The sequence below is a fragment of the Podarcis erhardii genome (assembly GCF_964252035.2).
Source record: "Podarcis erhardii genome assembly, chromosome: 17".
NCBI lineage: Eukaryota > Metazoa > Chordata > Lepidosauria > Squamata > Lacertidae > Podarcis > Podarcis erhardii.
The window spans coordinates 24,592,612-24,607,257 of NC_138515.1; the positions used below are offsets into that span (position 1 = coordinate 24,592,612).

The following is a 14,646-nucleotide window of genomic DNA, read 5'->3' on the forward strand; positions in this document are numbered from 1 at the left end:
AAAAAATAATGCATCAGAATAATAGAGGTACTTATAAAATCTATACATAGAATCACAGAGTTGGAAGAGACCCTGAGGATCATAAAGTCCAACGCAATGCAATGCAGGAATATGCAGCTGCCCCATAGACTGATCAAACCAGCAATCTTGGCATGATCAGCCCCATGCACTAAGCAACTGAGCTATGTCTATGTCTAATCCAGAAAGGAACGGGAACAAAAAAAAGGTGGGGAAGGGGAGGGAAAGAGAAAAGGTGGGAAAAGAGAGAGAGAAAGTGGATAAAGATAAGAAGACTTCCAGTTCTCTTTCAGCTAAATATATACTTCATCCAACTATTCTATTTCCTATAAGCTATTTTTAAAAAACTGTTTATCATTATATGTGACTTGAGCCAATGGCATGGTGCCAATTCCTGCAGTGTCACTTTTAGATGCAGCAAAGCAAGCGATAAGTATGTTTTGATATTAGGCACAAATTTGATAGGAAACAGAACGACACATTCTCAAGGTAGTGCACCTTTGAACAGGTAAAAACGGGCAAGTATGAGGCTATAAAAAAATCCCCATGAAAACGTTTCATAAGCATGGAACTTTTGGTGCCCTGTTCTGTGAACAAAAGTGTAATATTAATAGCGATAACAAAGAATCTTGCACGCAACTCTTATTAAGCCGGTGGTGTATCTATGTACTGGATTGGAGCAGTTAAGGGTTAAGCGGTCTACAGATACAATATTCTGTATGTATCTACACACAAAAAACCCCCCATTGAATTCAACAGGACTTACTCTTGGGCGAGTGCTTATAGGAATTGCATCAGAAATGAATGACCTTGAGAATATGCCCTGAGGTTTGGAATGACAATTCTAATCCACTGTATTGATTGTAAATGCAGACAAGCATTGAGCATTCATTCAGGATTAATTAATCTGGAAAAAAAAGTAATAACGCTTCTTCCAAATACTAAAGGAAATCCAGTCCTTCCTCTCTCTCTCTTTATGCACAATTATGGAGAAGGAAAAAAACAACAACAATTACACAGTCTTTAGTCAAGCTAGTTGAGTGTCAGTACCCTGAATTTTGCAGTCCTCTCAGTAACAGATGTTAAAATGATAGGCCAGCAAGAAATATAGATTTCTTCAGCCTCAAGCAGAATCTCAAGCAGGCTCAAAAATGTGTTAATAAAATCCTTGCAAATGGAGAACTGAAAAGACTTGTTTCGGCAAGCCTATCTGAAACAGAACCTTTACTCTAATGGAAAAAAAGAGGGGCCCTCGTTGCATCAGATTGAAGAAAGGAGCCAGCAGAAGGTCAATTGCTAATCAGGAACAATTGGAGAAAACTAGGGTGAGGTCATTTAAAGCCGTCCAAATCGAAACACAGAGGCAACCTGTTTGAAAAGGCAATTTAGAAGGAATTATCTTCTCAATTTGCATAATTTGAGTGTGCATAATTTTGTACCTGGAGTAATGGCTGATTGACACCTGAATTAGAAGATATTGTTATAATTCTCACCCTCTGTTTTTTTCCCTTCCCAAACTTTCCTACTCATAGAAGAGGAGAGTGACATATCAGATATGAATCTCCTGTTTCCAAGGAGCCATCTTAAGAGTTTCAAACAATACGGAGCAACACACAAAGAAGCATTAGTATATCACAGTAAATGCCACAGATTCATTTGTAGGAAGCTGCATGAGATATTCTGGACTGGATTAAGCTTTTCTAGTTAATAACCAAAAGCCACCTGCATTTCCTTTCTTCCCCCACCCCCTTTTGGAAAGAAAATGAATACCATCACATACAGAATAGCAAGTTTAGCTGAAGACAGCCACAGCTGCCTTCCTTTTCCCAGTAAATGAAAAGATCTCCACTCAGGCTACAAAACAGTTATCAAATGCAGTGTCAAAGCAAGTGTTTCTCCTCTATTGTAAGGTGCAGACTGAATAACTGCCGGCAGAGCATTCAATGTCTTCAGACTCACATGCAGCTGCACACACTCCAAAAGACTATTAGCTTCTTCCTGTTTGCATTCTTCAGCTCAAGAGAAGGACGTTTCTTTCCAAGCAAAGCCTCTGTGCTGCTTCTCCTGGCTTTCCCAGATTCCTCCCCTTTCCCCATCAAAATTCTCTCTTTGGATTTCATGTTTGCAGATAAGCTCCCCAACCTTTCCTTTTAGGTGGAGGTAGACAATTGCCCAGAAACCAAACTCAGTTGGTTCCTCCCCAATGTTTTTATTAACATTTTGAGACCATTTTCATCACCAGTGGTCTTAGGGCTCCTTTGGCTGAACAATGCTATAGAAACTCACTTCCTTTATGGGAAAGGCCATAGCTCAACTGTAGAGCATCTGTGTTGCGTGAAGAATGTCCCTGGTTCAATTCCCAGCATTGCCCAGCAAGGCTGGGAATGTCTCCTATCTGAAACCACAGAGAGCCAGCATAAATAATACTGAGCCATGGTCTCGCTCTGCATAAACAGCTTCCTGTGTTCCTGAGTCCCTGAAGCCAGTCTATGCACATAGAAGAATCCAGTAGGGCAGCTTTTGCTGGACTCTTACCACACCTGCGATATTGAGTGAATAATGGCTGGAAGAAAGCCAACAGTAGTTCAAGAACATTATAATTGCCTTGCAGGATCAAAGAGACCAACATCCGACAGCCTGCTTCTTTTGTAAGCTCACGCACAAAAGGGGACCCCATCCATCCCCATCAGTTTTGTTCCCATCACTTCTGAACTTCAGATTCTATTTATCTGTCGCTCCCTCCAATGGTGGAGTCAGGACTGGAGCCAAAACAGAGCCACTGAAAAACAAGAGGGAGGTATCAGTGTGCTCGGAGAAACTCTGAGGTTTGAACAAGCACAACAACAACAAAAGACACAACCCCAACCCCTTAAAATAACAAACCCAAAACCTAACGGGACAATTCTCCTACAAACAATATGTCAGTTGGAAAGGGAAAAACAGAAAACAAGTTGGGGACGGGGAATGGAGAATGGAGGGGAATGGAGGGGAATGGAGGAGGGCACATCTGTCTGTCTGAAACACTGAACAGGACTGCTATTAGAAGGTGAAGAAATACTGCAACATTTTGTTGCAAGCCCCCCCCCCTTTTGTTACCACTAGGGTTTGAAGGATCTGTCAATTTCAGATTTCTCAGTTTCACATTTTCCCCAAAGTTAAATTCAGCTCCCCACATCTTGTAACTATTTTAAAAAACGCTCTTGAAAATTTATCAGCACTTCACTGCAAATTTCTCCAAATAGACACATTTTTATATGCAGTTTTGACTACCATACAATTTTTTTTGCAAGCAGTTTCACTTAATATAATTCATGTTTGTATGTTATGTTCACTAGTGTCTTAATTTTTATGCATGTGTTTTCCCAGTATATACATTTTTGTAATCATTGCTTGGTTGGAGAACTGCATCTCAAAATTCCGCATATTGTTTTGGAAAGTACAGATTTGCTAGATTTGGCTTTAAACATGTACTGAATTAAATGTATCCTATACCCCTAGTCACCACTAGTAAACATTGGTAGGAATGCTCTCCACAAATTTGTCAAAGTTTTAAAAAATAAACAGAAAGAAAAAGCTGTTGCCACATTCCGAACGTTAATTATGCATTTTATTTCAGTGTTTGCATATGTACTAAAACAAAATGAACTGGCAACAGCAGTTCCAACCTAGTGCTACTTTGTTGTGTCAATACAAACTTTCAACACATTGTGACGATTCAAAATAAACTTTGTGAACAGGCAACACCTCGTTTCCCATTTAACATTTTACTCTTCTAACAATAATAGCTCTGTAGGCTGTTGCCATTTCTTCTCCCTGCACTAACGTAGACCTAGTCCTGCTGAGCGATGAATTCTGATCGGCCTTTCTCCTGGGCATGGTCAGCCAACTGGAGCCAAAGAAGGATAGAACATTTTTTATGTATGCAACAACAGCAGCAAGAATACTCATCACAAAATATTGGAAGACACAAGATTTACCCACCCGGGAAGAATGGCAGATGAAGTTGATGGACTACATGGAATTGGCGGAAATGACTGGCAGAATCCGAGACCAGGGAGAAGAGTCGGTGGAAGAAGACTGGAAAAAGTTTAAAGACTATTTATGGAAATACTGTAAAATTGATGAATGTTAGGAAAATGTTGGAATGAAGTTATATGGCTTTAGTAGAAATGTTATAAGGAATTAAGGATAAATAGATTAATAGAGTATTAAAGGGAAAATAAGGTTAGAATGTGTTAAGATAATTATAGGATTAAAAATAGAGGAAGATGGAAAGGAATTGCTGAAAAAATTAATAGAAGTGGAATACAAAAGGGGAGGTGTGAGGGGGTCGTGGAAATAAGTGAATGAAAGATAAGATATTGAAATTATTTGATGTGCTTTAAATTGTGTTTGTTTTGTTTTGTTAGTTTAATGTTAGTGTTTTGTTAGTGTAATATAGTGTTGTTGTTGTTTTTGTATTGTATTGTATTGTATTGTATTGTGTGGTTTTTTTGTAGTGTTTAAATTGTTGGAAAAGGTTATAAATATTATTTTTTTTAAAAAAAGAATTCTGATCTCCTAACAACAAAGGGAAACGGTAAAGGGACGGTATCCGCAATATACAAAATACTACTCCAAAATCCCGCAAATCCCCTAGACACAATCAAAAAACAATGGGAGAATGACATAGGCTATGAGATTAACCCCACTCAATGGACCAGAATGTGGTCTAAACCCCCCTTTAAATCCATATCAACAAAAAGAAAAGAACTCACACTGAAACTCACCTACAGGTGGTACCTAACACCAAGGAAACTAGCGCTAATACACCCAGGAACCTCACCAAAATGCTGGAGAGGGTGCACCTCCTCAGGCACATACCTCCACATGTGGTGGGAGTGTCCCAAAATTCAACTATTCTGGACAACAGCCATACAAGAAATATGTAAAATAACTAAGCAAGTAATAGACATCACCCCAGAATTGGCCCTACTAAACATCTTCCAAGACAACAATGCCCATTTACACCAAAAGAACTTATAACCCACCTGCTCTCAGCAACCAGAAACATCATAACCAGACACTGGAGAGACCTGTCAGGAGTAAGCATGGACCAATGGTACCAAATAGTATGGGAAACAGCCCTACTAGAAAAATTAACTAATAAATTGAAACTGACACGGGGACAAACAGAAGAAGACGCCTTCACCCCGGTATGGCTCCCCTTTATCACATACACAGCCCAACAGGACAACGACAATAATCCACCAACAGCATACAAATCAATATGGCTAACCTGATCCAAAACACCCACCCACCTCACTCACACACAAAAACAAAGATCACCACAGCCAATCACAAGCAAACAATCACACCCTAAGCCAACCCCAACCTCTCTCACCACCAAAGGAACACAAGTGAACAACACAAGCAACGCTGACACCAAACTCTACATACATTAAACATAATAGAAACACCGCCACCCGACCCCACCCCCATCCATCCTCCCTCTCCCTCTCCCCACCCCCCTTTCTTTTTTCTTTCTGTTTTCTTCTCCCCCTAATGCCTCAACAAATGAAACGGATTTGTAAAAACGTTAAATGGAAGAAGAAGAAGAAAAAAAAACGAGGCACTACACTTCTGTAAAACAAGAAAATCCTTAATAAAAAATATTTAAAAAAAAGAATTCTGATCATTGTCTGCATTCTTAATCCCTTCTACACATACACTGCTCTCTTCCAACCCAGATGACGTCTCTCTCTCTCTCTCTCTCTCTCTCTCTCCCTTCCAAAGGCTCCTCTGGAATTTTCTTTTTGGTGCTTCAGATGTGAAGGTTCTTAAAAGGCACACAAGAATCAAATGTAAAGGAAAAGGGTCGCATCATCTAGTGGAAAATGTTTGAGAGCAGTATCTTCTAGCAGCGAGAAACTCCTGTGATGGGTTAATGCTTCTTGTTGCAAAATGAAGACACCTGATTTCTGTCAGTACTCCAGTTAAAATTGCACCATCACTCCCATCTTCCCCAAACTACCCTATCAAGTAGACAGAGCGGGGGGTGGGGGGGGGGAGAGAAGCAACCAAACTGGTAATCAGATTCCTCTGAAGGGATGTCAGCACCACACCTGCTGTTCCTCTGCTGCTTTTAGGCCTTCAGTTCTGCTTGCACAATGAACTCTCTTGAGTTCCAGGGTAGATAGAGTTACAGCGTTTGGAGCTTCTGGTTTCAGCTGATGCTTGAGAAAATGGACGACCCACAGAAGCTCTTTCAGAACTATCACGACTAGGAGATACGATGTCCTATGCTCAATTTGGCATCCTGCTAACGTTGTGTACCCCATAGCAAATGTACACCCAGTTCCAACAAGAAGCAGATGTAGTGGTTAAATTGATGCCGGCCGTAGCACTTCAGATGGAATGTCAACAGTTTTGTTGACTGGGGGAGTGGGGGGCATTCTCTGTACATACAGAATTATAGCAAAGGAAAGACCTCTCAATAACAAGCAGGGTTTCCATGTGAAGGGATCTCCCGCACCTTCCCCCATGGGAATGTGGAATGTAATCCATTGGAGCAGTCAAATACAACATTCCTTGTTTCCCTAGAGCGGACACAGGCAGGGGGATGTTACTCCAGCCACTATAACTTCCTGTTCCACTGGTCTGAGGCGTCCTCCCCCTGCATGTGACCAGGCAGATAGGTGTGACCCTGGTTTACTCCATAAAAGAGCAGAGTCACACAGCCATCTCTCTCTTGAGGCCATGCTGCTCTCCTGCAGCCATTTTGTTCTCTTGATGCTGTTCTCTTAATGTATTTTGCTGTCTGCTGGCTCTCAGCCAGCAGCACATGGGCTCCATCCCCATAAGGGATGAACTCACACTATGTTCTGTAACTGCAAGATAAAGTCTGCCCTCAGGGATCATACCGTGAACTGAATGTGAGTAAACTTCTTGTTACTTTTAAGGAAAGACTCTTGTGTCTTTAATCTTTTAAGAGGGATCAAAGGGGACACCAGGAATAAACCAGTCTGATCAAGCCAGACTGGATTGCTTAACTAAATAGATTCAAAGGAATCTGCAAACCAGCTTCCTGCTGTATTGAGGGGAATCTGCTCTGCTACATAACTCACGAGTGTGAGTGAAGGAAGGATAATATTTAATCAATATATCCTCTCCCCCTACCCTAAACAACCTCGGCCCAGTATACCTGAAGGAGCGTCTCCACCCCCATCGTTCTGCCCGGATGCTGAGGTCCAGCGCTGAGGGCCTTCTGGCGGTTCCCTCATTGCGAGAAGCAAAGCTACAGGGAACCAGGCAGAGGGCCTTCTCGGTAGTGGCGCCTGCCCTGTGGAATGCCCTCCCACCAGATGTCAAAGAGATAAACAACTACCTAACATTCAGAAGACATCTTAAGGCAGCCCTGTTCAGGGAAGTTTTTAATGTATGACATATTGATGTATTTTTGATCTTTGTGGAAGCCGCCCAGAGTGGCTGGGGAAACCCAGCCAGATGGGCGGGGTACAAATAATAAATTATTATTATATTATTATTATTATTACTATCCTTAATATTTCAACAGGGAAAGCAATCAACAATATAAACTCTCCCCCAAACATGAAATCTGAAGTAGAATAATCCAGAAACAGTTTTTCTACGTCATCTGCTGTTTGTGTGAGCACCTAGTCTGAAAATCTGAGATACCAGCAATATGGAATGAAGGATATGGATCAACAAGGAAGCACACATGAGTTCTTGCACCAACATATGACAAGGTTAGATGAAATAGAATTTTAAACGCATTTAAAAGCGGACTAATTTACCTTTTAGGTTTTCTGGATTTCTAATGCCTTTGAAATATGCCTTGAAGAGATAATTTTATATTAAAAAATTACCTCAAAAGTTTGATGGGTTTTAAGTGGGTTCACAACATTTAATTGATTAATCAATACAGCACAACCCTATGGATGGCCCCATCTGCACTATGCATTTAAAGCAGTATTGTACTGCTTTGAACAGCCATGGGAATTCTGGTAACTGTAGTTTGTTAAGGGTACTAAGAGTTTTTAGGAGACCTCTGTTCCTCTCATAGGGTTCCAGTTCTCAGAGTGGTTTAACAGCCACTCATTTCCGCAAGAGAGACTGGGAACTGCAGTACTTCTAAAAAGCTGCAGGGGGCAGTAAAAAGAGTAATTCCCTCCCCTCTTACAAAGAAAGAAAAATGTGTCTTCAAAGATGATGCCCTCATCTTTTTTTTCTTTTTTAAAAAAATAATAAAAAGCATGCTTTTTGCTACAGCTTTTATGCCATGCTTCAAAACATGTTTCTAGCATTCACACATGACACATTAGGTTTACACCTTAAAAAGCATAGTATAAATGATGTAATTTTTTCTGGATTTTTATTTTTTAAATTGGCCGAGTTGTTTTTAAAATCTGCATTGTTATTATTTTATTTTACTTAAAATACTGCATTTGTTTTATTTGTGGTTTTATTATTTCATCGTTGGAAGTCTGTAATCCACTTTGGAAAACAAAGCTACCTAACGTATCATTGAATAAACAAAGTACTGTTGAACGGATATTTTTGTGGATGTTGCTGGACTCCCGTTCCCATCAGCCCCCAGCCAGCATAGTAAATGGTCAGGGATGGAGGAAGGTGTATTCTGGGGTGGGGGCTGCAGGTTTTACTCCCCTGCATCTGAGCCTTCTGGTTCTGGTGACAAAACTCCCATTCAGCCTTAAATCCTGAGACCCTCGTTATGTCAGGAGGAAAGAGAGAACCTCTTTTCACCATATCCATTTCCCCCTACCAGTCATTCCAGCCCCCAGCCCCAATCAGAGTCAGAATTAAACGGAAAAAAATATATGTAATTGCATGGTCCCTGGCAGATTTTGCCAAGGCAGCTACCAGAGCCTCTCCTTATATGAGAGCGCCAGGGGAGCCCCTAATCCCCCCCCTTAGAAACTCAAAAGAACTTGAAAGCATCTTGTCATTTACGCTGCCTCCTCTATTCATCTCGCATTCTTTGCCCCGGTAACATCTGGCTCCAGGTTCTCAGGCGTGAGGAGAAGAGGGAGTTCAGTGTCAGTTCAGCGACGGTGAAGCCACGCTCCACGAAAGGCAAGAGAAAACACGCCATCACCATCAATCAGCATTAACTGGCATACTAACCAGAGGGGCAAGACACCCTCCCCACTGCCCATAAAAGGCTGATGGAATGTAGGAAGATATTACAAAGCACCTCCCATGTCGTAATGGCTGGAACTGCTGAACTTAGTGATGGGATCTCCAGGTGTAATTGTGCCCTCATCAGGGAGTGATTTAAATCACCATGGAATGAGGCTGATTTAAGGCCCGGCCAGACATGATGGAAACACAGATCCCTGTGTTTACAGCATCCGGGAAGTGGGTGGGGACTGTTAAGTTGTGGGTGAACATATCAGATGACACAGTGATTATTCAAACAGCTCTTGTTTATTCACAGGCCAGAACAGAACTGAACTGAAGGGTTCAGCCAGCCTGCTTATATAGAGCTCCACTAGAACGCAACAGTAACCATTTTCTGTAACTATCCAATCACTGAACGTCACTTTCAATCCCTTATTTGCATATGTGGACCTGAGTGAAAACTATCTACAGTATCCCCCTGCTGGCCAAGGGTGAGAACTTCAGTACATAACAGGGACTGTTTTAGAATGGTACACAAGGAGGACTGCAAAATCTTCTCACCACACCTCTCCACAGTCTGTCCTCCTGACAAGATAGTCCTCAATGAAGCTCCAAGTATTGGGATTTATAGACAGCTAGAAGGAAAGCAATTGGTAAAAAGCTGTGCGGGGGGGGGGCACGGAGGGTTCTGCCCTTCTCACTCCCCAGCTCATTTTTTAATTTTTATTAATATATAATTATTTATGCCCCATCTTCTTCACTGACAGGGACTCAAGGTGGCTTACAGAGGAAATAAGAACAGCTAAAAACATGGGAGGGGGACCCCAATTATAAAAAATAAATAAATGTATCAACAAAAGTGATCAAATTAAAATCACAGGAGAAATCAGGCAGGGGATAAAGGGGGCTGCAAAAAGAAAAAAAATCCAGGATAAATTGTTTCTATAATAACTTTCCAGGAAGTACTTATAGGTCAAATTAGGCCCACTAATGTTAAATATCACCCAGCTTTTAAAAAATATTATCATCATTGGCACCACATAATCTATGTGGCCACCAGTTGCCACGCCACTTCCTAATGGAAGCCTGCTATCATCTTGCTTGCTACAATTAATGCCAGATTTGGCACAACACCAAGAATAGGGGGAAAATGAAATTCAGGGAGTCCCACCAGGCCTTTCTGAGAAACTTCATAGAATCTCCCCTAACCTGGAAGTTCACATTGATTGGTACTTATGTCATTCCCCCATATCAAGGGCCCCATTACCTTCAGCAGCTTAGGGGCCTCATCAAACCTAAATCCAGCCCTGGTCAGGCCCCTTGCGTATGAGTGACTCCTCTCTCAGACACAGTTTGAACTGCTTTGGCACGGCCACGCATGCCTGCCTGCTTGCCTCCAGATGGCTACCTTTGACTCTGAGGCCATTCAACAGCGGCTACTTCAGAACCCACATTAGGAGAACCTTGGTGGTTCAGTGTTAACCCAAACTAGTGGAATTTACTTGAAATACAATATGTTCTCTCTCTCTCTCCTCCTCCTCCTCATTTATTACAAGGGAGATGTTTGGCAGAGTCGAGATCTGGAAATTTGCCATTAAGCTGCAATGGGCTTAGCAAGTTAATGTTGATGGGTTTTGAGCATTAACTCACCAAAGGAGAATGCCGGCACATTTGTAGAATTATCAGTATAATGGATCCTGGCATTTCACTCTTACCATCTTTACAAATGTCACTTTTCATTCTATTGTAAATTAAACCAATTTCGTCCAAACCTCCAAAATAAAGCTTCCTTGCTAGCAACCAGTTCCCATCTGCTCCACAGTTAAAAATATTGCAGCAAGAAATTGCAGAAGATATTAGAGAAAATGCACCATTACAGATACTATATGAAGGGTGTATGAATTAACCATTAAGGATTAATTTATACTCTCTTTCTTCATAGGTAGGGGTTAAAGAGTGCAAGAAATGAAGGACACCATGATCAAATTAAAGCAAGGTAGATCTCCACACCTGAATGAGCTAATGAAATATTATAAAGGCAAAGAACTGGGAAGGTGAAAACCCCATTAGACCCGAGAGATCTCTGACAGTTTACATCACCTGAAAGTCTCCCTCCGATATATTCCCAATTATTACAGGTAGATTTTATCCACTTAACAGGTTAAGTTTGCAAACCCCCTCCATCATTTATTCACTCAGGAATGTAACCTTGTCTCTGCAGCAGCAGTGAGGAAAAAATGTGTATGTTCGGTCTCATTTACGCTTTTAACCAATTTATGCGAGCATCATGTATTTAAATTAGCTTCAGTGTGCTTTCATATATTATAACCATATTTCAAAGCAATTTGTGCAAATGCCAACAGAGGAGGCAAGCTATATGTATCATGTGTTTGGAGATTATAAAGGCTCCAGATGCCTTTGTAAAGCAAACCTTTCATGAATAAATCAGGAAACATCCTGATGCAGGCTTTATATATAGAGCAAGGTATTCTTATTTAGGTCACAGCGAGGTTCTGCCAGGTTTGCTAAAATGGAACAAATCCCCAGCGTGTATGCCAAATGCACAACATTTCATAAGACAAGCAAACATCCCTTGGTTTGAGCCCTTATTGTGTGCTTGCAACTGTAAATGACCTCTGTACCTTAAGTATATTGGTTTGATCACCTGAAACTCAAATCAAAGCTTTCTGACTCTGTACTCAGTAAGTCTCTCCCCCCATCTCATTCAACCCCATCCACAGTGACAATGGATGGTGACAATGCCCTCGTTTAATACCCACATATACTGCAGCATAGTAGCAAAACGTGGTGGCTCAGAGACTGAACTTCCAGTCACGAATTTCCTGGTTCAAAACTTGCCTCGGCTATGTACTCGAATATAGGGATAATAATGCCATCTGAAAGGGTCCTTGTAGGGATTACAGCGGGTGAGTTCAGATGCCACTCTATTTTTTTTCCAATTATATTTTATTAAGTTTCAACGTTTTTAACATATGCAATCAAAAGACAATTTCATCTTTTCTCTTATTTTTGTCTACTTTTCCACCGCTTTTCCTATGGAGTTGTTTCTTTCCTCCTGCTGCTCCCTACCTTCTATCTATCAAATCATAACCACAATATTAAAATCTAACTAATTCTGTTGCTCATAACTGAAAGCCTGCTCGCGAGTTCATCGCACTATAATATTTCTTTAAATAGTCTGAAAAAGGCATCCATTCTTCCATAAAACACGCATCATTAGCTTCTCTTGATTTTGCCAGCTAATTCTACTGTTAATTTTATATATATATATGCATACACATACACACACACATATATATACAATACACACACACACATATATACACTCATTTTAACCATCTTTTTATCTCAACATATATCATTTCCCAAAATGCCCTCGCTTTCTTGCAAGCCCACCACATATGAGAAAAAGATCCACCTACCTGTTTACTAAGCCAGATGTTACTCTAAATGTGCAGCTACCAACAAAAATGGCAGCTGCATATTCTGTTCCCTTCCATAACATCTCGAAGAACTTACCCATGCTCTGACCTCAAGATGTCCTGCATGTTGTTATCCCTGCTAAGTATCAAGATGCAGATAAGTTCTACTAGATGTTACATGCAGCAGCCATGCATTTAGCAAAGGATCTGGCTTGGTTTTGAGACAATGTTCACGAAGCCATTTAGAACATCCAGTTCTAAATGTGCAAATGCTGCTAATAATACTTTTAACAACAACAATAATCATTAGCAAAAATAACAGCAACACTGGCATACCTTAAAAAGTTGCTGTAAAGATTATTTAGACCAGTGTTTCCCAAACTTGGGTCTCCAGCTGTTGTTGGACTACAGCTCCCATCATCCCTGACCACTGGTCCTGCTAGCAAGGAATGATGGGAGTTGCAGTCCAGCAACAGTCAGACACCCAAGTTTGGGAAACACTGATTTAGACAGAGCACGTGAAATAACTTTGAACAGTATCATCTGTTCTACCTAATGGATTCCTGGGACCCAGGAAATCTAGACCTTGATTTCATGCAAAGTGTTGAAAAATAAAATTCGAACAGAGAAGATTACGCGTGGAATTTCCTATCCAGCCATCACACCCCTTCCCCCTAGGTTGATGGCTTGTATAGAGATCATTTAATCAGTTTATACATGATGGGGTGGAGGGAAAGTAACCTACTGCTCATGACACATTTGCTAATCTTATGTCTCTTCCTGAACTGGAAACATCTATTATACAGGCTCTCAAAGAATTAGGATGTAAGGATTTCCAGATTGTTGCAGCCAGCTTGAAATGATAAAAAGTTATCCAAAGTGGAGGAATGTCAAATGTTTCTTTTTCTTTCTTTTTTAAAGGCCTGGGAGGAGAAAAGCAATCTCTCCTCCTTTTTCAGTTGCAATTTATGTGTGTGTGTGTGTGTGTGTGTGTGTGTGTGTTTTGTTTTAATACAACTCTGCACAACACTGAGAAATGAGTTCGTGGCAAGTTCATTCCATCTAATGAATTGGTAAAATCAAAATGTAAATGGCACGCACACGATACAAGGCTCATCTGACAATTCTTTGGGAAAATGCATTTTAATCTACACCAATCTCTGCTACAACCATTTGTAACTGAATGTTCGTACTGATCATAGGATGGTCCTGCTATGCTTTTTAATTTCCTCTGTTATTTTGTGTGTCCACAAATCTAGCCAAGGGTATCCCACTCAGGTTGGGAGTCCACATTGCACTGGTGAAGTGGGAATTCCTGCAGGATAAGAATTCTGATAAGCCTCAGGAAGACCCACTGGAGTCTATACTGTGGTTCTCTTCACATCATCAATAACCACCACCACCACCCATCTCCTTGAAGACTGACACTGACCTGGGGAGAAAACTGCCATGTGGACTGCCATGTCCACTGCAGAAGCACGAGGAGCACCTAGCTTCAGAGTTGCATCTAAAAGCTTTGCTCGCTTATTCTGAAAATAATTTGACAAGAACAAAGGACTGCTCTTCAGACATTGCCTTTGGAAACAGGTTATAAAACTTCCCGGCAGGGAAGATCGATGCTTCAAGATGATGCTGACACTGATCCAGACTATTGAGACCAGTAGCTACGTAAAATTTGGGCTGGTTATTTCAAATCAATAGTGTGAAACTCAGTCCATGGCCTCTTTCCTGAACCTTTGACTCTGGCCCTCCTGCCTCCCCTGTCAATGAATTGGTTGAGTATATGGAGCCAGCCTAAACACTTCCACATAAATGTCTTACATCGATAGCACACAGTTCCACTTCTCCCTAGGACCCGTGTGAGATTCCCCACTCTTCTTGGCCTCTATCACCCAGTTTACTGCCTTCTAAGTCCCCTGACAACACACACCTTCTCCTATCTCTGGGACAGGGGTGGGGAACCTGTAGCCCTCCAGGTGTTTCTTGAGTACAACTCCCAATCACTGACTATGCTGGCTGGGGCTAATGGGACTTGGAACCC

The 14,646-nt window shown here is 41.2% G+C and overlaps 1 long non-coding RNA gene across 1 annotated transcript; it reads left to right on the forward strand.

The window, feature by feature from the left end:
- The first annotated feature begins 6,778 nt into the window (after positions 1-6,778).
- Positions 6,779-14,260, forward strand: LOC309331923. Its single transcript, XR_014152017.1, has 3 exons — positions 6,779-6,932; positions 7,574-7,766; positions 13,865-14,260. It is a non-coding gene; the product is annotated as an uncharacterized lncRNA (long non-coding RNA).
- Positions 14,261-14,646: the final 386 nt, after the last annotated feature.